The sequence below is a fragment of the Lithobates pipiens genome, unplaced genomic scaffold (assembly GCF_037356315.1).
Source record: "Lithobates pipiens isolate NorthernLeopardFrog02 unplaced genomic scaffold, aLitPip1_a1.2 Scaffold_8, whole genome shotgun sequence".
Taxonomy (NCBI): Eukaryota; Metazoa; Chordata; class Amphibia; order Anura; family Ranidae; genus Lithobates; species Lithobates pipiens.
This window is the reverse complement of record NW_027507903.1, coordinates 301421789-301444677: the sequence shown is the minus strand read 5'-3', so window position 1 is coordinate 301444677 and position 22889 is coordinate 301421789.

Genomic DNA, 22889 nt, shown 5'->3' with positions numbered 1-22889 from the left:
TCACTAATTCGGCTTCCGAGATCGAGCCAGCTGAGAGCCAAGTCCTACGTTCCACTTGCAGCATTCAAAAAGCCCTCCGCTACACTGTACCGCGTGTATGGTCTCGCGATAGCCCGGACCGGCGGCGTAACTTTCCCTCGGCTCCCCTCGGTTTCCTTCGGGTGCGCCGTATGCTCTGCTCTGCTCCACGGGAACACTGCAAGGGGATCACGCGATAGTTCGACCACACGCAAGATCTCCCTCGCCTGGCTTCAAACACACAGGCGCTGCTTCTCTCTGGCCGCTTCCGCAGATTTAGTAAGGGAAAAGGTAGGGCAGTCACGGTATAGGTTGCATATTCTTTAATTTAAGCACTGCGTCCAGGCTTCTATCGGGGGAACGAGGGGAGGCAAGGACAAGGCGCCCAGCATCTTCACTCTCACTCGCTCACTCTCTCATCCGGCCACGCCCCCACCCCTTCCATGTCCATGTCAACCTTAAATACTTTGCAGGGAAGATTCTTGTGGATTAGAACGAGAACTCCAGCTTTGCGGTGAATCGCACCGGAGACCAGGACAGTGCCCACCCAAAGTTTTTTCATGCGATGGAAATCAGGGGGGGGTGAGGTGGGTTTCCTGGAGTAATGCAATGTCATTTTTAAGTCTCTTCAGGTGGCGGAGAATTTTTAGTCTCTTGACAGAGGATCTAAGCCCTTTTACGTTCCAGGAGGTGACTTTCATCGTGGCAGTTTCGCCCAAATAAGATGTGGGGGTATGGGACACGCCAGTTGAGGGGGCCCGAGGAGGAGTATGGAAATAGCTGCTTGAGGTAGGGCGAGCTGTCTGTCAAAGAGCGACAGAACCCGATCGTCTGGTATTCGGAGTATGTTGTGGTGAGGGGGGGGGGATAGAGAAGGGGAGCAAAAGGGGAAAATGAGAGCAAAAAAAACACAACAAATACACAATAGCAAATGAACTTCACTTTTTTCCGCATAGAGTCTCTGTGCAAACCAGCTCACCCCAACGATCCAGACACAGGGGCGAGTGCGAGCCCTATTTAAACAGTGTCTTCAGCCGTGACGGAGTGCCGTCAATAGGCAGAGGATTGGGATGGAGTGGTATACCTAGTGAAGCTGTAGGTGATATATCAACCCCTGGCGGGGAGGAAAGTAGAGTAAAACAGGTACAAACATTATCATAAACAAATGGTAAGGAAAAAGGAGGAACGCCACCTAGGAGTGGGCCAAATACCTGAGATAGTGTCCGCAGTAGGCAGATATGCTGCTAGCCTGCCATATCGTTATGCATCGAATGAGAGGCTCAGTGAGCCAGAATAGCTCATATCAGCGTGGGAAGTTCCGGTGCACAGGACCAGATGATCTGAAAAGCTTTGGGGAATCTTTCCTCTGGCTCCTTTGTTCCAGTTGGCGGTTAGTCGGAGAGGCTTTGTGAGGAGATTCCGTGTACTCAGCAGAACGCATTTAGCGCAGGAAAGCTTCCGCTTCCGAGGCGTCTTGAAAGGCCAGCTGATCCCCATTGGGGGCTTTAAGACGGAGAGTCGCCGGGAAGACCAGCGTAAATTTTATCTGACGCTGAAATAGTTCAGTACAGACTTGTTGGAAAGCTTTCCTCTTTTTTGAGACCTCCAGGGAATAGTCAGCGAATATCAGGATTTTGAGACCGTCAATTTGAAGAGATCTGGTATTCCTGAACTTTTGCAGGATGGTGGATTTGTCATCGTAATTGAGGTACTTTGCAATAATTGGGCAAGGTGATTTGCGGTCGGGGCGCCGACTCCCATGCGGTGAGCTCTTTCAACCTTGCAAGGACCGGGAAGACCCAGCGCTTCTGGAATGCGTCTGGCGCAGAAGTCCATTAGGTCGGATGATTGTAAAGATTCTGGTACCCACACAAAGCTCAGATTGTTCCGTCTGGACCTGTTTTCCAAGTCGTCCAGCTTTTGGAGTACATATTGGTTCGTTTTGTCTTGAGCTTGTTCGGTGGCTTGCGCCTGGTAAACTTCTTCTTCCAGGTTGGAGAGGCGATGTTCAACTTCATCTAATCTCGTGGAGTGCTCGCCTAGTTGAGCTGTGATCTGTCGCATTCCCGCATCCACTGCCTTTTCCACTGAGGCAGATATCATGGGTGACAAGAGGGCAGCTGCTGCCTGGCTATACACTCTGTTTTGCTGTCTCCCATAATTTTAGCTGGTAGAGCGACAGGTGGGGGGAGAGAAGCCGGGAGCGTGGAGGGGGACGTGATGTGGGAGCTTACCTCCATCTCCGGTAAGTCCGCCGTGGTGATGTGAGAGGCCTTTGTGTAGGTTGGACCGGGGGTGTAGATGCGGTCATGTGGGTATGTGGACCGGTCCTCTCCACAAAGCCATGGATGAAAAAGGGGGGGTGGGCCCCCGGGTGGTGTAATGTGATGGAGGGCGAGTGTCCACTTTCCAGCAGGCCCTTTGGTTCTGCTGGGTTGTAAGGTTGAAAGAACCCTGAAGTTGATACAAGGCTGGGGGGAGAAATGCGGCCGGTCTCAGGGGTATGCCAGTGATCGGAGCTGCAGGCGATATGCTCAAAGCCAGCGGGGGGTGTCAGAAGGGGCTGTGGGAGTCTAGATGAACCCGGAATGTATGTGTGCCGTACCTGAGTGGGGAGGCCATCCAACAAGGCCGATACCAGGGGCTTGGGATATAAAATGGATAAAATGGATTCACTGACCGAGGCACAACAATATCCTGCACAGTGGCGCTGCTGTAAAGCCCTGACCGACCAGTCGGTAGGCAGATGGGTGCCTGGTAGGGCAGCTGTCAGCAGGAGGGACACCTCCTCAGTGATGCCAGTCCGTGGGTGCTCCTGGCGGGGTCCGTGAAGGCCGCAACCGGGCCTTGATTACTTGGACAGGTGATTAGGGCGTTCTGCCCGGTAGTGCCTGGTGCGGATGGTAGCAGGGTAAACAATGCCCTTGATGGGGCAGCAGGCATTAGTGGAGGGCTGCAGAGGAGATTGCAGGCCTGAGAGCTGGTGTCCCCGTATTGTGTAAGCCGCGACCGGGGCGTCGATTTTGCAAGCAGGCCGGCCGGATGGTTAGGCCGGTCCGCTCGGCAGTGCGGTGGAAGTTAGGCTAAATGCGGACGCCCGTAGGGCATGTAGGGCAGCCGGGTAGTTAGCGGATAGCAGCGGGGGGGTCCAGGGGACACGGTCAGGCCTCCAGGTCGATGGCGAGGAGTGTGTAGGCCACGACCAGGGCCTCGATTTTGCGGCAGGCCAGACGTGGAGGGCGGAAGATCGAGCGCCCGCGCAAGGGTCCAGTAAGTGGGTCCATGGGTAGGGGGTAATCCGGGGGGCACCCAGCAACATTCCAGTGGCGAGAGAGGGACGGGCTAGGTTTTGTAAGCAGATTTTTGGATCGCCTTGTAGCGTGGTGAGAGGAGACCCAGCTACTCCATGCGGCGCAGGATCGGAAGCAACACACTTTTTTTTAATACGTCCTTTTCATATTTTCTGTCTTTTTCTTTCCCGTTATTTCATTTTTTCATTTTTTCTTTTTCCGTTTCAGAGTCATTTATTCCATCTGTATTGGACAATACCTTAGGCGCCCTCCACTACATGCTCTGAGTTAATTCTCTTTTAAGTAAGTAATTTGTCTGGAAAACTCTTTACTCATCATAGGTTTATCCTTTAAGCATCCTTATGCATCCTTTGGTGCAGCTTCTCCAAATGAATGACAGTGAAAACATTTGGGAGTTATGTTTTTTCCTCCCCTTTTTTCTGTTTTATTAGCCTGGTCACTGTGTGATCTCTGTGGCTGCATAGTGCCTCCCCCTATTGGTGGTCCCTCTCTTGGTGGTTGCCCTCTTTGGGGATTCTGAGGCGGTAAGCTCCCCTTTTGGGTGGATATTGGCAAATGATGTAGATTTTGTTTGTTACATGCATTTATGTATATGTATATTCAATATATTTGCTTATGTAATAGTTTCTATTTTTTGAGCAGTCTCTCGTAGTCATTGGTTGATTTGTATATCCCCTGATGAAGCCATAAGGCGAAACATGTCAGGATAGTATACAAATATGAGATCCCTGTTCAACATGAACTTTCTTCACCTGACCACCATAATGGAATGTTAAATGCTACTCAACAAACTGCTCTGTTTGGTTTTTAATCTTGTCTTTATTAAACTATAACTTTTTTATATATACGGTTTCTATTATTATTTGCAAGCAACGTAATAACCCCCTCCCAATTTCTCCCTCTTTTTGAATACTTGATTATTTGGGATGAGGTGCTAATTACTAGGTGTTTACCTTAGTTGGACACAATTCTACAAATGATCTAGGATACTAATCACAGATTATGTGAAAGTTCCCAGGGGAATAGCACACTCGCATTATAAACCACAGGGGTGACATTTTTTAATTCCTTGCACAGGAAGAAGAGGGTAATTCTGCAGCACTTTCATTAATTACCATTAGGGTATGCATCTACTGATGGAAGCTTTGTTAATTTGGAGAAAAAAAGGCACACAATGAAATCTTCAGCTCTATTGATTTTTCTAACAAGGCTTAATAAATACCATCTATGCACAGATACCAGAATATTTACCCCACAGCAATCCGTGACATCTGCATTTCTTTCTGCGTATCTTTTCTCTAGACTTTTCTTTCATACTTCACTTCACTGTCTTGGTCATTGATAAAACAATGAAAACTTCTGAAACTTGGTTGAACAGCCAATGGCAATCTGTGTTTTGGATGGAACAGCAAATATCTTGTTTCTTAGACAAGGTAAAAATATTTCACTCTATGGAATACACAAAAAATATGCAATTACTGTCTACTATATACACAAATAATTTAAGCTACCTAAAGGTCTGAAAACTGGAAACCCAAGCTACATCCCAAATTATAGGAGAAAAAATGGAAAGAGTGACTCAGGGATTGTATGGGCAAGGGATGGTACCAAGTACAAAAGTATAGAACACGTATAAGAAAATAATACAAAATTGTATTATATAAACATGTGTTTACATAAAATGGTTGTTATAAAAACAAGAGCAATGGTCAAGCTACACGGGTATACAGCTAAATTCTCAATCAAAAGATGGGTCTCATGGCAAGAGGCCAAACAAATCATATGAAATTCAGAAATCACAACATGTCTCGGAATAAATTGTTAGATTCCTTCTTCAGGGGTGATTAAAGATAAGCTGTATTATCTAATAATGCAAAAAAAAGAAAATAAAAACATATCAAAACAATATGTACATATATATATATATATATATATATATAGTAAACAGAAAAACGGAAAAAATATATATGTATATAAGCAAAATTAGGAAAATAGCATGCCAAATATTGGGGGGCAATATATATACAGTATATTGTTTTGATATGTTTTTCTTTTTCTTTTTGTTGCTGCATCAGTAGATAATACAGCTTATTGTCAGGTCACCTTGAGGGGAGGTGACAGATGCACCCCGTAGGGATCAGGAGTGCACCGCAAGGTTGTGGACCCTGACTGCTGCAGACGGAGAACAGATCCCACTGGGGTTAGAGCGTAAGATTCCCTGGGGCGCGGAGTCTAAGAGCCAGCAGGTTTTCACCAGCGCCTCGAGTGGTGAGGATGGACTTGGCTGCAACTGGCTCCAGGTCACGACCCACAGGGTCCCCCTGCTCACACCCACAGTAGGCAAGGAGGATAGGGATGGTGAGGGACAAAGCCAAGGTCGGGGCCACAAGCAGACGAGAATAGTCGGGAACACGCCAAAAGGTCAGGATCACAGGCAAACCGGGAAAGTCAGGACACGCCAAAGTCGGTAACGGAAAACAGTAGAAGAGCACACGGCAGGTAACAGGAAGCTAAACACACAAAGGAATACACAATGGTTGATCAGCACTGATGGCCTGCAGTGCACAGGTTAATATAGGGCTCCCTGATAGGGCCTGGGGTGGAGCCATGCTTAGAGGAGAGGTTATAAAAACCACCAGGTGGAAGTGGCTGACCTCTTAGTCTGAACACATGAGGGAAGGTAAGCAAACACAGGAAGATCACTGCATAACCATGACACGTATCTTTAATCACCCCTGAAGTAGGGATGAGCTGAACACCCCCTGGTTCAGTTCGCACCAGAACCTGCGAACGGACCGAAAATTTGCACGAACTTTAGAACCCCATTAAAGTCTATGGGACTCGACCGTTCAAAATCAAAAGTGCTAATTTTAGTGCTAATTTTAAAGGCTAATATGCAAGTTATTGTCCTAAAAAGGGTCTGCCCCAGGGGACATGTATCAATGCAAAAAAAAGTTTTAAAAACTAACGTTTTTTCGAGAGCACTGATTTTAATGACGCTTAAAGTGAAAAAAAGTGAAATATTCCTTTAAATATCGTGCCTGGGGGGTGTTTATAGTATATCTGTGAAGTGGCACGTGATTCCCATGTTTAGAACAGTTCCTGCAAATTTCTAATTGAAAAAAAGTGATTTAAAACTGCTTGTGGTTTTAATGTAATGTCTGGTTCCGGCAATATGGATGAAAATCATTGGGAAAAATGGCATGGGTAGCCCCCCTGCCCATTACCAGCCCCTTTGGGTCTTGTATGGATATTAAGGGGAACCCCGTACCCAAATTAAGAAACGGAAAGGTGTGGGGCCCCCAGGCCCTATATACACAGAACAGCAGTATACAGGCGGTGCAAACAAGACAGGGACTGTGTAGGTTTCTTGTTAAGTACAATATGTTTGTAATTTTGAACTGTTACATTTTTAAAGTGTAGCTCCAGTCAAAAAATCGATTTTTCAGCTTTTTGGAAAACATAGGGAAGGGTTATCACCCCTGTAACATTTTACCTCACTTTCTGTCCCAGTGACCAATGTTTTTTGAAAATTTGGGCTTTTTAGTAAAAAAAAGGATTGGGATAAAGCATCAGTGGAGAGGAGAGGAGACACATTTTTCCCATATCATCTCTTACAGGAGAGAATTTCCCTTACTTGCATCTCACTTCCTGTTGTCTCCTTCCATTTGCAAGTAGGAGACGTTTGTAAGTTGGATGTTTGAAATTAGGGGCCTGCCCTATATGCTCTACAGAAATTTGGGCATAAGGTGTTGGTGTTGCCCCAACACTGTAAGCCCTCAAAGTGACTCTTGGTTGGCGCTGGAACGCCCTGCTGTGAACTATTATATCAAGAATTGTAATTAGATGACATTGTTGGACAGAGGTAGAAAAATTGGTGGGTGCTGGAACGGGCCCGGCTGTGAAATATTATATCAATAATTGTAATTACATGCACCTGTTGAACAGGGGCAGAAAGATTGGGCCTTAGGCACTGGTGCCACAACACTGCAACACCTCACAGAAACTCTAGTTGGAGAGCAGGAATGAGCCTTGCTGCAAAGTATTGCATCAAAAATTGTAATTACATGCCCCTGTTAAACAGGGGCTGAAAAATTGTGCCTTAGCCATAGGCGCTGGTGCTACGAAACTGCAACCCCTCACAGATACTCTAGTTGGAGAGCAGGAATGAGCCCTGCTGCAAAGTATTGCATCACAAATTGTAATTACACACCCCTGTTAAACAGGGCCTGAAAAATTGGACCTTATGCACTGGTGCTGGTGCCACAACACTGCAACCACTCACAAACATTGTAGTTGAGCACAGCAACGAACCCTCCTGAAAAATATTGCATCAAAAATTGTAATTACACGCCCCTGTTAAACAGGGGCTGAAAAATTGGGCCTTAGGCACTGGTGCCACAACACTGCAACCCCTCACAGATACTCTAGTTTGAGCACAGGAATGAGCCCTGATGCAAAGTATTGCATCAAAAATTGTAATTACTTAGCCACTGGTGGCGGCACCCAGAACCAAAAATGTTCTTCCAAGCTATCAGCAGGATCATTGAGGAGGAAGAGGATAGTCAGTCAGCATAGAGGGATAGTCACTCAGCATCAGCATAGGCAGTCTTGAAGGGATGTGACATTTCAAAAAAAATATTTGGTTACATCAGCTTCAGATGCTTGGTAGGTGGTGGTGATCCAAGACTGATTCATCTTTATGAAGGTCAGTCGATCAACCGAGTCGGTGGACAGGCGCGCCCTGTGATCGGTTACAAAGTCTCCAGCAGCACTGAATGTGCGTTCCGAAAGAACGCTGGATGCAGGACAGGCCAGTAGCTCAATTGCATACTGTGCAAGCTCTGACCAGTGATCCATCCTCAAGATCCAGTAACCCAGAGGATTTTCGGTGGGAAAGGTGCCCAAGTCTGATATTGCCCCTAGGTATTCCTGCACCATGTAAATCAGACGCTGGCGATGGTTGCTGGAACTGATCATACCTTGGAGATGCGGACTAAAAAATTGTCTGAACGCATTGGTCAGACGACCACCTTCTCCACCACTCCTTCTGTGACTGACCGAAGCCTCAGCAACACGTTGTCCAGGACCAGGAATTTGTAACCTCCCAGTCTCTGGGAACACGTTGCACAGACCTTTATGCAATTCCTCCCGGAGATGTCTCATCCTCTGCTCCCTCTGTGATGGCAAGATAAGGTCCACAACCTTACCCTTGTACCTTGGATCAAGGAGAGTTGCCAGCCAGTAATGATCCCTCTCCTTGATCTGCTGAATACGAGGATCCTTCTGCAGGCTTTGCAGGATCAGGGAGGCTTTGCAGGATCAGGGGGGCCATGCAGCGTAGGTTAGCTGAGGCATTCAGTCCGGAGTCCTCTGGGTCACTAAGGACGAAATGATCCGCAGCCACCTCCCCCCAGCCACGTACAAGTCCACGGGTTTCTTGGGACTGTAAATTATCCCTAAAAGACTGCTGCTGATGCTGAGTGCCTGGCTCCACCTCCATGCTGACACAATCCTCCTCCTCCTCCTCCCCATCCTCGTCCTCTTCCTGTGTGATCGGCGGCCCAGCAAGAACACTGTCTGGATAAAGGGGGTCTTGAGAGGCAAGGAAGTCCTCCTCTTCCTGCCTCTGTTTCTGCCTCAAGTGCCCTGTCCATTATTCAACATAGCGTGTGCGCCAGCAGGTGGACAAGAGGTACAGTGTCACTGATTCGTGCACTGTCACTGCTCATCATCCTCGTGGCCTCCTCAAATGGTGACAGGACAGTGCATGCATCCCTGATCATGCCCCACTGGCATGGGGAAAAAAACTAGCTCCCCTGACCCTGTCCTGGTGCCATAGTCTCACAGGTACTCATTGATGGCCCTCTGCTGAGTGTGCAGCAGCTGCAGAATGGCCAATGTTGAGTTCCACCTGGTAGGCATGTCACAGATTAGGCGATTCTTGGGCAGGTTCAATTCATTTTGGAGCTTAGCCAGCCGAGCACTGGCATTATATGACCAGTGCAAATGCACACATATTTCCCTGGCCTGCCTCAGGACATCCTGTAATCCCAGATACCTGCCCAAGAACCGCTGCACCACCAAGTTAAGGACGTGAGCCACACAGGGCACATGGGACAGTTGTCCCTGTCAGAGGGCGGAAAGGAGGTTGGTGCCATTGTCGTAAACCACCATTCCTGGCTTAAGCTGGCGTGGTGGAGCCTGCCCCTGCAGAGCTGAAAGAATATCTGCCCCAGTGTGGCTCCTGTCTGCCAAGCACACCAGCGCAAGCATGGCATGGCATATTTTTGCCTGCGTACTTACGTAGCCCCTTGAACTGCTGGTTCTGAGGACAAAGCACAGGAAGAGGCCATAGAGGAAGAAGAAGAGGAGGGGTGGAGGAGAGAGGTGTGTCACAACCAGTAGTAGCATTTGGAGGTGTGGTGGCGGAATAACCTCCAAAACTACTGCACCTTGTCCTGCATCCTTCCCAGCTGCCAGAAGAGTCACCCAATGTGCCGTGAAACCTAGGTAACGTCCCTGTCCATGCCTGCTGGACCATGAGTCAACGGTAATATGCACCTTACCACTGACCGCCCTGTCCAGCGAGGCATGGGCATTGCCTTCCACATGTCAGTAGAGACCCGAAATCGCCTTCCATGAGAAAAAGTGGCGTTTGAGAACCTGCCACTGAGGAACCGCACAGTTCACAAACTTACGGAAAGGGGCTGAGTCTACCGACTGAAAAGGCAGCAGTTGAAGTGCTAGCAATTTAGCCAAGCTAGCATTCAACCGCTGGGCATGTGGATGGCTGGGAGTGAACTTCTTTCGTTGGTCCAGCAGCAGGGGCTGGGAAATTTGCCTGCCACAATCGCCCGTCGGTGTACTGCTAGCAGATTGCCTGCAAGTACTTGGCTGTGACACATCTAATTGTACACCTTCATTCCTCTCAGTACAGGTTTCAGAGAGAACTGAAGGTATAGTGAGGTTGAAGATCCCAGCTGATGAGGAGCAAGGAGAGGTCCGCTTTGTTTTTTGGTGTGGGGCTTTAAGGTACGCTTGACAACGAACTGCATGGCAGGTCAACATATGTCTGGTCAAGCATGTGGTAACCAAGCGGCTGATGTTTTGGCCACGTGAGATACGCTTGAGACCTATGTTGCAAATAGCAGAGGTGCGATCTGATGCACTCATCTCAAAAAAGGCCCACACCAAAGAACCTTTGGAATAACACACAGAGGCAGCTCCCTGCACAGGTGAGGCTCTGTAGTGTGATTCAGTCAGTGTGCTGCCCTTAAGCTGGCCCCTGGAGGGCATCCTTCCTCATTGGAGATGTGCCTCCTCCTCCTCTCTCCTATCAGGCACCCACGTGGAGTCAGTGACCTCATTATCCTCATTATTATTGTGCGAGATTACCATAGGTGAATTCCCCAGTGCTGAGCACGCCATCTGGGAACTTCAGGAGAAAGCAGTCTCTGCTTAAAGTTGTACGATAATAATATGATAATAATATGAGAACAAAAATTAACAGTTAAATTTGTTCGAGAAGTTGTATGTTATTTTTGTCTTGTAATAACTGCCGGCAAGTAGAAGGACAGAAAGAGCAGAAAGAATAGACTGTGAAATAAAGAAAAGTGAGTACCGTATTTTTCGGACTATAAGGCGCACCGGATTATAAGGCGCACTAGCAACGACCGGCTGATAAAATGGATATTTCCATATATAAGGCGCATCGGACTATAAGGCGCACCGGATTATAAGGCGCACTAGCAACGACCGGCTGATAAAATGGATATTTCCATATATATAAAGCGCATCGGACTATAAGGCGCACGGTCGATTTTGTGAGAAAATTTAGGCTTTTACGTGCGCCTTATAGTCCGAAGGTTTACGTCAAGATGACAGATACTGTTAACAAAGAACTCCAGCGATGTCAACAGGTCATATATAAGGCGCACCGGACTATAAGGCGCACGGTAGTTTTTGGGAGAAAATTTAGGCTTTTACGTGCGCCTTATAGTCCGAAAAATACGGTAGATAACTGTCTGTAGAATATACAGAGATACAGTTTTTGAACCCCTGATAACTGAGCCCAGCTACCAGGGTAACGATGTAGCCTGGCCTAAGATCAGGTAATTCACCTAAGCTCAGGGGGGCTTGGTGAGGACGTAGGTTGGCCAATGCAGTAATAAGCGCAAACCCAGAACTCGGTGAGACACTGTACTGACTAGTAACACTACAATAACAACCAATCTTGGTTGGGCTGGATAAGGGGAGAGAAACAACAACCATTATAGTACTATAGCCTTAACTAAGATCATGTAGGTTTAATCAACCCTGTGCAAGAGTCATATTTATCATCTGTATAGGCCCTAATGCCCAGGACCTTCCTTCATGAAAGTACAATTATCTTCTCTGGTGGAGCCTTTCCCGGTATCACTCTTGCGTCATTACCTTCAGGTGAGATTGACCTTATGTCTCGATTGTCCTTGTCCCTCTTAACGCTGCCTGCATGCAGTCCCATTTCTGTGGGGTGATGTGACCGCACTAGGTCACATAGCCAATATTAACTAGCTCGCTCAATGTCCCGGTATTCAAAGCAGCGCTTGCTGAAATGTGAAATTATTCAGGAGACTGTGAGTCTGGCCACCTCATCTAGGAGTGTGCACAAATGAGATGAAACATTAAACAGCAAAACCTTCAAAAAAGTCCGTAAGTGGCCAAACAGACCATGTGGTGATGGGAGAAACTTAGAGGAGGGGGAGTGCTTCAACCTTGACCCTCATCTCGGGCTCTGGAAGGTGTCGGCCTAGAATTGGGCGTTCCCACGTTCGAGTGGCCCCCTCTGTTGTTTTTCATTTGTTTGGAAAAATGCTTCTCAGGCGTGGAAAATGGCGATCTTGGTGGGCTTTTGTCGCCCATTGGCAGTGCAAACTCTTGATACGATTCTGGAAGTGTTATCAGGTCAATGTGCAGGGCTTTGCAGAAATCTGGGAGATCCATTGTGGTGTGCAGAATGTGCTGTTTTCCTCCCTGGGTGACAACCAAGGCAAAGGGGAAATGCCACGTGCATCTAATTTCTTTCTCTCTGAGCACATCCAGCAGAGGGCGCAGGGCTCTACGATTCCTCAATGTTATCTGTGATAAGTCCTGAAAAAGCATGATGGATTCCCCATTAAATATGATATGCTCGTTCCTTCTAGCCCCAAGCATTATGTCTTCCTTGAGGGGGAAGCTTTGGAGGCAACAAATAATGTTTCTGGGGGGTGCCATGTCCAGACTTCTGGCCCTGAGTGCTCCGTGGGCTCGCACAAATTCTATTTCTGTGTCGTCATGTCTCTCCAGCAGACTGTTAAATAGCCTCTGCAGAGCTGGTATGATTTGATCCGCTTCCACAGACTTAGGGATCCCCCTTACCCTGATATTATTCCGCCTCCCCCTATTGCCCAAATCCTCTAAGTGCCTATTCATCTCAATAAAATTAAATGAATGAGCCACCGACACTTTTACCAGCTTTTGAACCACTCTTTCTCTGTGCTTCCCTGATGCCTCCACCACTGCAATCTTCTCTGTGAGGACCAGCAGATTGGATTTAAAATCAGTAAAAGCAGCAGAGAATGTGGACTTTATATCTGCAAGCCAAACATATCCTCATAGGTAAGGGGCTGTGAGGATTGTGAGTGACTCCTACCTGCATCTTCCTCTGTGGAATGGGAGTCCACGCAGAAGTCATCATCCTCTCCTTGTGCCCATCTTGTTCCCAGCCAGCTTGCTCCGCTTCACAGACTGTGCTCTGAAAATATCTGTGATGTTCCTGGCTGAGACGCTCACTACCCCGCCGGGATCTCGAGTGTGGTGTCTGTTGTAATCTTCTGCCCATTTCAAACTCCACCAGCACAGGGTATCAGGCTGTAGGCTGCTTTTCTCCCCGGAGCTCAGCTAATGTGCTGTCATCTCTGCTGCCCGCCAGGCCACGCCCCCCGCATTAAAGAATTTTTAACATTGCAGCAGGACGAATGTGCTATATCCATTACGAATGCTAGTTTTACCAGACTGAGCGCTTCTGTCTCATAATTTATTCTGAAAATGCGTGGCACTTTGTGCGTTGGACTTGTCTACACACAATCAGAATTTACGTGATCAGATTTTGTTGTTGGGAAATTTTAAATTCTGCTCTCAAACTTTTTGCATCGGAAAATCCGACAGAAAAAGTGAGATGGTCGGATTTTCCGACAACATGATCTGATCGCACATTTTCCGTCGGAAAATCCAACCGTGTGTATGGGGGATTAGAGTTATTTTTCATCTGGGCATACTTATTTCCCCCCAAAGTACCTAATGATCCTTGAATAATCCAGCCTATTTTGGTTAGATTAGATGAAAACTAAAAGTCTCTGCAACATCCCTGATCTTGAGGAACAAATTATTTGGTTAGGTTGGATTTTTTCCAGCTGACTATTGTTCCTCCTAAATCAAGTTAAACCATGGGTGTCTACACATTGTATAAATGTGCACACTCTAATAATAAAAGCATATATGTTTTTGCACATGATTCTATTGAAACTGTACCTGCAAACAGATCCTCCAACTGCCATCTTACACCAATGGGTGCCTAAACAGTTAAATTGTAACCAAACTCACAACAGTAAAATCAGTCTGTATATGCAGTAAAGAATGCTTGTTATACTCACTGTGTGGGGTCACCTAAGGGGGTAATCCTCTGCATTTTGTAAAAAGGAGTTCACCAGAGCTTCACAGGTTGCCACTGTTGCCCTCTTCCACTCCTTCATGATGTCATCACTGAGCTGGTGGATGTTAGAGACCTTGCACTCCTCCACCTTCCGTTTGAGGATGCCCCACAGATGCTCAATAGGGTTTAGGTTTGGAGACATGCTTGGCCATTCCATCACCTTTGCCATCAGCTTCTTTAGCAAGGCAGTGGTTGGCTTGGAGGTGTATTTGGGGTCGTTATCATGTTGGAATACTGCCCTGCGGCCCAGTCTCCGAAGGGGGGGGTCATGCTCTGCTTCAGTTTATCACAGTACATGTTGGCATTCATGGTTCCCTCAATGAATTGTAGCTCCCCAGGGTCAGCATTACTCATGCTGCCCCAGACCATGACACTCCTACCATCATGCTTGACTGTAGGCAAGACACAGTTGTCTTTGTACTCCTCACCTGGTTGCTGCCACACATGCTTGACACCATCTGAACCATATACGTTTATCTTGGTCTCGTCAGACCACAGGACATGGTTCCAGTAATCCATGTCCTTAGTCTGCTTGTCTTCAGCAAACTCTTTGTGGGCTTTTTTGTGAATCATCTTTAGAAGAGGCTCCCATCTGGGAGGACAGCCATGCAGACCAATTTGATGGAGTGTGCGGTGTATGACCCCCCCCCCCCCCCCTCAACCTCTGCAGCAAAGCTAGCAGCACTTGTATGTCTTTTTCCCAAAGACACCCTCTGGATATGATGCTGAGCATTTGGTCAACCATGGTGAGGCCTGTTCTGAGTGGAACTTGTCCTTTTGAACTGCTGTATGGTCTTGGCCTCCATTCTGCTGCTCAGTTTCAGGGTCTTGGCAATCTTCTTATAGCCTAGGCAATCTTTATGTAGAGCAACGATTCTTTTTTTCAGATTCTCAGAGAGTTCTTTGCCATGAGGTGCCATATTGAACTTCCAGTGACCAGTATGAGAAAATGAGAGTGATAACACCAAATTTAACACACCTGCTCCCCTTTCACACCTGAAACCTTTTTAACACTAACATGTCACATGACACCGGGGAGGGGAAATAGCCAATTGGGCCCAATTTGGACAATTTCAATTAGGGGTGTACTCACTTTTGTTGCCAGCGGTTTAGACATTAATGGCTGTGTGCTGAATTATTTTAAGGCAACAGCAAATTTACCCTGTTATACAAGTTGTACACTCACTATTTTGCATTGTAGCAAAGTGTCATTTCTTCAGTGTTGTCACATGAAAAAATATAATAAGATATTTATCCAAATGTGTGGGGTGTACTTACTTTTGGGAGATACTGCATATATATTTCAGATCTGAAAGTGTGTAGACTTACAGTATCTTTAGTCTGATAGTCACCTTGAGTTTTACCTGGAGAAAATGTATGCCAAAAATTGAACTAAACACTTGTGAAACATTTAAATGAGGCATTGTTATCTCATTTTCTCCCAGGTGTCACCTGTTTCAAGTAATCCCTTTGCGTGAGCTCTGGTGACACAATTCAGTCAGGTGGAAGAGACATTATTATTGAAGGATTAGATTTTCATCTGCCCACTGGTGCTTTAGTGCGTCTTCTTCTCATCTCCCTCCCTTGGCTGCTTTCTTTTAATCCCTGCCTATAATTGCCATACAACACTCTAAAGCAGAGTACCACAAACCTCTTCAGTTGTTTAACCCTTTTAAAAAGAGCTGGAGCAGTTCTAAAGAGCACTTTTAGCGTCAATTACACCTCTATTTTCTTTTGCAAGAAATCATTTTTGATTGTAACAATTCATTCCCCCTTTTCACAATTACTGGCTATAACTAGACTTGCTGAAAAGCTTTAATCAAACAACTGCAACGTTCAAGTGCACTGATTTAGTGTGAAAAAATGTGCAAAAAGCTGTGTATAATTATATGCACAAAGCAGCAATTATATGCATGTTATTATTTGCATGACTGTTTAAAGTTAGTGAGGATCTATTTACATGTGTTAAATTAGGCCGCGTACACACGGGCGGACTGTTCGCCCAACTTAGTCCGCTGAACAGTGTTTCAGCGGACAGTCCGCTCGTGTGTGGGCTTCAGCGGACAATTTCAGCGGACAGTCTGACGAACAAAGTTTTTCGGAATTTCCGTAAGACAGTCCGCTGAAACTTGGTTTCAGCGGACAGTCCGCTCGTGTGTAGGCTTGTTCGACAAACTAAGTTTTGCGCATGCTCAGAAAGGATTTGCACGGCGAAGGTTGCATTGCAGTGTATTGGACGTCGAATTTCTCGTCCCGTCGTACGTGCCGTTCACGTCATCGCGCACGCTTTCAGCGGACTGTTCGTTCATCGTGTGTGGTCAAGTCCGTTCATGCAAATTTTGAGCGGACTGTTTGTCGGATTGTTTGACGAACAAAGTTGGGCGAACAGTCCGCCCGTGTGTACGCGGCCTTAGAAACCAGCAAAAATCCAGTTTAAAATTTGAAGAATAACTACATTTTTGTTGAGAAAAAATGGAACCCATCAGGGTGATTAGTGCACATTGCAACAAACTTTGTAGCAGATTCCTACTTTTTTGTTGCTGTGAAGAAATAGCTCTGTTTCTGAATAGGAGGGTTTGTTTCATTATTAATCACCGAATGCAGTGTTTAAATGGGAAAAGTTGTAGTGTCTGCATCCCTTTAGAAGTGGTAAAACCTTGGAGAAACGTACGTGTCTATTGCACTGGGTGCCTGAAATATGTTTTTTATCTTGGTGAAGGTTTCTGGAAAAAATAGGAAGCCAATCACATACATAGGAAATTACATTTTGGGGGGGGGGGGGCATTTTGTACATCAACTGTGTACAGAACACCTTCAAGTTACACTGAATTTTACCAAAACTTGCAACACTGCGGATTGACAAGGAAGGTAAAAAAAAAAAAACACAATAAATTACAACAGGCTTGTGAGAGAATTGTATATACAGTATATATTTTCTCTATCTTTTTTCCCATGAACATCAAGTTACCATTTAACAATGTATTGTACCAAAATGACATGTGGAAAACCCCATGTGGGAGTATGAAGTATTTAAAAATGAATTAAAACAAAAACTAATATCTAAACCAGATCCTTATTCTGGCATGCCGCTTAGTTGGCCGGGGGGGGGGGTATGTGCCTAACTATTCAATTACCACACCATACTTTTTACCCCTTTACCCCTTACCAATTTCCTCAAAAAGCTAAAAAAAAGACAAATCAATAAAATAAAAAACCCTTTAATTAAAGAAATAAAAAAATACAAATAATTACTAGCTTTTAAAATAACATTTATTAATATTGCCAGAAATAAGTCCATCATCAGTCATTGCATCCTACAAGGTAATCTACAGCAATCATGACATTCAGGGAAATATTTCACATCAGTCACAATGACCTGTTGCCCGCCAGTCTGTACATGCCACATTCCTGCCTCTAAATGACAGATTTCAGGCTGTGGTAGTTTGAATTTAAGACCGGGTATCTGTCATTTAGTGGCAGGAGGGTGATGTGTACAGATTGGCAGGAGACAGGTCATGGTGATTGACATGGATTACCTTGCTGGATGCTGTGAATGAGGCTGGATTTATTTCAGAGGACAATTATAAACTTTGTTTATATATATATATATATATATATATATATATATATATATATATATACACAATGCTCTGAAAAAAGATTTGCCCCCTTTCTGATTTTTTTTTATTTTTTTGCATATTTGTCAGACTTAATGACTCAGATCATCAAAATGTGTATTATTACACAAAGATAACCTGAGTAAATACAAAATGCAGTTTTTAGATGATGGTTTTATTTATTAAGGCAAAAAAGGCATCCAAACTGCCTGGCTTTATGTGAAAAAAGAAAATCTACGTTACATCAGAGGGGGGTGGGGTCACCCACACGTCATTGGGGAAGCCAGGCTTTCCCACTTGCATCATGGGGGGGCAGGGTCAGGTGATGGGTGGCCCGCCCTTCTCATATAAGGAATGTCAGCTGCCGGGATCCCTGCAGTGGAGACAGAGGATGGAAGGACTGCGCTGCGCTGGACGGAGAGATCACTCGTCGCTGGATCAGATCAGCCATCACTGGCCCCCGGAGAGATGATCATCCGTCGCTGGATAGCAAGAGTGGATTACCACCGCTGGAATCTTTTTTTTTTTTTTTTATCATATTTAATAAAGGACTTTTTTAAAGGTGTGTTTGTCTTTTTTAACATTCTTTTACACTTTGTTTGTGAAATGGTAGGGGTACTTTTGTAGCCCCTTACCATTTCAAATGGGGGGGGCGGGATCTGGGGGTCCCCTTGTTAAAGGGGGCTTCCAGATTTTGATAAGCCCCCCGCCCGCAGACCCCCACATCCACCGGCCAGGGTTGTGGGTACGAGGCCCTTGTCCTCCCCTCTTTTCCTGTGGCCTGCCAGGTTGCATGCTCGGATAAAGAGTCTGGTATGGATATTTAGGGGGAACCCCACGTCATTTTTATTTTATTTTTTTAATTTGACACTGGGTTCCCCTTAATATCCATACCAGACCTGAAGGGCCTGGTAATTGAATTTGGGGGAACCCCACGCTTTTTTTTTTGCTTTTTTTTATCAATGACTTTTAATGACTGTTCTCTGTATTATGGGGAGCCGACAATTCATTATAGCCGCGAGTGATTTTAAATGACTTTTTTTCCTGCAGAAATTACACTTTGTGCAGGGACAGTTCTAAGCACGAGAAACATGCGCCCCTTTACAGGCATACTATAGACACCCCCAGGTATGAAATTTAAAGGAATATTACACTTTTATTGTTTCACTTTAAGCATTATTAAAATCACTGCTCCTTAAAAAACGTCAGTTTTTTAAACTTTTTTTTGCATTGATTCATGCCCCCTGGTGCAGGACCCAGGTCCCCAAACACTTTTTAGGACAATAACTTGCATATTAGCCTTTAAAATTAGCACTTTCGATTTTGAACATTCGAGTCCCATAGACTTTAATAGGGTTCTAAAGTTCACATGAAGTTTAGGTCTGTTTGCAGGTTCTGGTGCGAACCGAACCGGGGGGGTGTTCAGCTCATCCTTAGTGGCAACAACAGCAATGAAGCATTTGCAATAACTGGCAATGAGTCTTTCACATTGCTGTGTAGCAATTTTGGCCCACTCTTCTTTGCAGAATTGTTTTAATTCAGCCACATTGGAGGGTTTCCCAGCATGAACAACCTGTGTAAGGTCATGATACAGCAACTCAATTGGATTTAAGTTCAGGATTTGACTAGGCCACTCCAAAACCAAAATGTTACTTTGTATGAACCATTTGGAGGTGGACTTGCTGTTGTTTGGAAAAAATGATCCGCACGCCGCTTGTTGCTCTTAAAAAAATTCTTAATTTTATTAAATAGCCACAGTGAACAAACGCAGATTAAGTCAGTTGATATGTTTCAGCCTATAAGGCCTCATGGGTTATGACTAAGGCCTTATGGGCTGAAACGTGTCAACTGACTTACTCTGCATTTGTTCACTGTGGCTATTCAATAAAATGAAGAAATTTTAAAAGCAACAACCGGAGTGCGGATCATTTTTTCCACAATACTCTACTCAACCAGCGACTGTGGATCGAACACTGCTCTGCTATCTATGTGGTGTATGGGTAGTAGCACTGATTTTTCTGTTTATACTTTGGACTTGCTATTGTGTTTTGGATCATTGTTCTGCTGCATAACCCAAGTGCACTTGATCTTGAGAGCTTGAGATCATGAACTGATGGCTGGACAGTCTCCTTTAGGATTTTCTGGTAGAGCTCAGAATTCATGGTTCCATCAAATACGGTAAGTCATCCAGGTCCTGAAGCTGCAAAGTAGCCCCAGACCATCATGCTTCCATTACCATGTCTGAGTGTTGGTATGATGTTCTTGTTATGAAATGCTGTATTGGTTTTATGCCAGATTTAACAGGATGCACACCTACCAAAAAGTAAAATTTTTGTCTCATCAGTCAACAGGGTATTTGCCTAAAAGTCTTGGAGATAATCAAGATTTTTTTTTAATAAATGCAAGATGAGTTTTTAATAAATGCAAGATGAGCATTAATGGCTGTGTGTTGAGTTATTTTGAGGGGACAGACATTTTACACTGTTATACAAGCTATACACTCACTACTTTACATTGTAGCAAAGAGTAATTTATTCAGTGTTGTTATATGAAAAGACATAATAAAATATTTACAAAAATGTTAGGGGTGTACTTACTTTTGTGTGATACTATATACAGTACCTGACCGCGAGAATGTATTTCCAGTGCAATCCTATCACGTTGGTTCTCGGTGACAGGGTACTGTACATCTCGCGCTGGCTACAATAGGAAAATGTCACATTTTCCTATTGCAGCGAGCGCGAGAAAGAAGCAACAATGCCGCCTCTCTAATAATAAAACTGGCATGGGTTCCCCTCCAAGAGCATACCAGGCCCTTAGGTCTGGTATGAATTTTAAGGGGAACCCCCTATGCTGAAAAAATGGCGTGGGGGTTCCCCCCAAAATCTATACCAGAGCCCTATCCGAGCACGCAGCCCGGCCAGTCAGGAAAGGGGGTAGGGACAAGCAAGCCCCCCCCTCCTGAACCGTACCAGGCCGCATGCCCTCAACATGGGGGTGGGTGCTTTGGGGAAGGGGACACCCTGCGGCCCCCCACTCCAAATCACCTTGTCCCAATGTTGATGAGGACAAGGGCCTCTTCCCGATAACCCTGGCTGTTTGTTGTCGGGATCTGCGGACAGGGGGCTTATCGGAATCCAGGAGCCCCCTTTAATAAGGGGGCCTCCAGATCCCGTCCCCACACCCAATGTGAATTAGTATGGGGTAATTTGCATAGAATGCATTAAGATAAAAACCTCACAACCACTTTAATACTAGAAAGAGTGAATAAAATGATCAGCTTTTTATTTATTCATGCAAAACCTTTTTCCCAACAGTGCCTATCAAGTGTGAGCTGGAGTTTGGCTTAATTTGGTTAGTGGTTCTAAATCTGTTAATACATTTAACATTATCTTCCCCCTTCATACTGACAACTGCTGTCTGTTGTGCCTCCTTTGCTCATTCATTCAAAATTGTGTCTCAGTAATATACGTGATGTGTATGTTAGATCACCAGGTGAAAAGAGAGGGGAAAAAAGCCAAAGAAAGCTGATGCAACCACCACATGTAATGATTGGTAAGCTGCAATATAATACATTTTTGGCTTTAAAGACATCATTTCACAACATAAGTAATCTATTAGATCCCCTAAATCTGATTTGCCGGTGGCACAGCATTCCAAACAATGTAGACATACATCAGTGCAATTCAGGTTTATGGTAATAGATCATGTGCCTGTTTTGAGAAAAGGGGGCAATAGAGAGTTAAAATTAAAACAACCTGAAGTAAGATGGCTTGAACTCCTTGACACAAACCAAATTGACAGGTTCCGTTCAAGACTCCATCGGGTCCTCAACTCGGAGTGCAGACAAGGACAGAGCTCGTCCCAGCTCTAGACATCTAATGGAAATGGGAAAAGTCCTGGAAGTGCACATCTCTGCAAAACCCGTGAAGACGGTGTATGATAGCCTCAACCTGGCCTCCAACCAGGCCATGCCCCCAATGTGTTTCATTTCGCCCATGGAGGTGGTCATGGGGAACTCCCCATGACTAAGCTCCATGGATGGAGTTAAACACTTTGGAGGCCTGACCTGGTTAGAACCTCAGCTTAGGCTGTCTTATGGGTTTTTGCAATGATGTGCGACTTCCACAACTTTTCCCTTTTCCATTAGATGCATTCCTTGACACTTTAATTTCTAAAGGTTTGCATAGGGATTATGATTTACATCTTTTTTATAGGATACATTTTGGTTATACTTTGTTAACATAATGGAACATGCTGGTAACTTTGTAGTATCTGGTAGGAATTGTTAACTGGTTCAGTTCAGCAATTTCTGTGAATGAATGCATATCAGTTGCTTCTTATTCCCAGTCAATTGAGGATACGATTTAAATGCATGTTTGTATTAGGCCCCTTTGACACAGCAGGTCTGATCAGGACTGCCTGTCAGTTTTTTCAGGCAGACCTGATATCTGATATCCACTTACCCCTACGGACAGGTAAGTGTAGACAAACTTTCCCAGGTCCGATCCAGTCTACTATAATATAAAAAGCAAAAAGGGATCTGTCCTCCTTCATTTAGGTGGAACAGGGGGTGTAAACAGACAGTGGAGTCCATTTACACCTGGCCATCCATAGAGCAGAGCGCAGGGGCGGACTGACAACTCATGGGGCCCCCGGGCAATAGGAGATTATGGGGCCCCCGGGCAATAGAAGAACAATGGGGCCCCCGGGCAATAGGAGATTATGGGGCCACACAGTATACACACATACAGTATACACACACAGACACACCGTATACACACAGAATACACATACACACACTGAAAAGGTACTGGAGAGGCGGGCAGCTATAATCTTGGGATTTTTAAAAAAAAATGCAGATTTTTACATACTGTCCCTGGTTTTATTGAGGCTGGCAACCCTGATGGGGCCCCCTAGTGGCATGGGGCCCTCGGGCAGTGCCCGAGTGCCCCAATGGTCAGTCCACCCCTGGCAGAGCGGGTTCTGTCCGTGTGCGCTCTGCTGAAACTGAGTAAATACTGACCTGTTATCTGCCCGCTCTGCTCTAATCAGCAGGAGATATGTGAGCAGAGTTTGTCCAATCTGAAAGGAGCCTTATGCTTCTTGGGGTTTTATGCTTCTTGTACCTGATGAAGGATCTCTGTTAGGTCCAAAATGTCTGTACTGATTAAAGCATTATGATGACTGAAAATAAAAGATAAAGTGCAG